This window comes from Arvicanthis niloticus (assembly GCF_011762505.2).
Source record: "Arvicanthis niloticus isolate mArvNil1 chromosome Y unlocalized genomic scaffold, mArvNil1.pat.X SUPER_Y_unloc_29, whole genome shotgun sequence".
In the NCBI taxonomy this organism is placed as follows: domain Eukaryota; kingdom Metazoa; phylum Chordata; class Mammalia; order Rodentia; family Muridae; genus Arvicanthis; species Arvicanthis niloticus.
This window is the reverse complement of record NW_023045020.1, coordinates 76,180-77,190: the sequence shown is the minus strand read 5'-3', so window position 1 is coordinate 77,190 and position 1,011 is coordinate 76,180.

The following is a 1,011-nucleotide window of genomic DNA, read 5'->3' as shown; positions in this document are numbered from 1 at the left end:
AGACTTTCAGTGCTCATGAAAGGAAGTCTTATAGGTTGAAATAAAAAGCATTTCACAAATGACCATGGCATTCTTATCTGGTAAATATAGATGTGCTTCTGCCCTAGAAATTATATCTTTAAGAGTATATGTTGTCAAGCCAAAGGAGATAGTAGATGGTTTGTAAGTAGGTAGGTAAGTAGGTAGGTAGGTAGGAAGGTAGTTAGATATGTAGTTAGGAAAAACATAGATACATAGATAGATAGATAGATAGATAGATAGATAGATAGATAGACAGAGAGATAGATACACAGAAACATAGATAGATACATAGATAGATAGTTACATAGGTAGGTAGATAGCCAGTCAGTTGGTATCGTGTTTGTTAGTGAGTACTTGGAGAGAAAGTTTGAAGGAACCTAGAGAATTTCCAATGGGCACCCTCATAGGACCGTGGTGTGAATTGGTCTAGGAGAAATTGGTGAAGGGAGGGGATGTGCTACAGGGTTTCTGGTGGGACAAGTGATCAATGTTCATTGTGCTTTGTGTCTTGGTGCCTGTCATCTTGAATCCACTTGAATCCTTGCTTAGAATTGGAGCCTGAGTCTAGGGCATGGATTTAAGGGGGTATATTGTGATAGAATATTCATTTCTTCTTTTGACATGTCCTTGTCCTCAGTTCAGGGTGCTAGGTGGCCTGCAGGTGAGATTGTGGAAGTCGGAGCCCAGGTCCTCTGGGCCTCTGGAGGTAGACAGATGACTAGATGACTTTGTGGAGCAATGTCTACCAGATCTCATGTTGAGGGTACCTGAGATACCAAACTGTGTCCCCAGGTAAGTAGACCAAGGTTCTTGGGGGCCTTCAATTTCATCTCCTACTGCACTCTGGACTCAGGCCAGGGAAACTGAAGGCCTCAGGGACACATAGAACATCACACCCATTGCCCTGGGTCCAGTGCAGAGCTTCCAGCTGCTAGGTTGGAAGCCAGTGTTGGGCCTAGTACCCCATTGAGAGTGGTGACTCTAACTCCC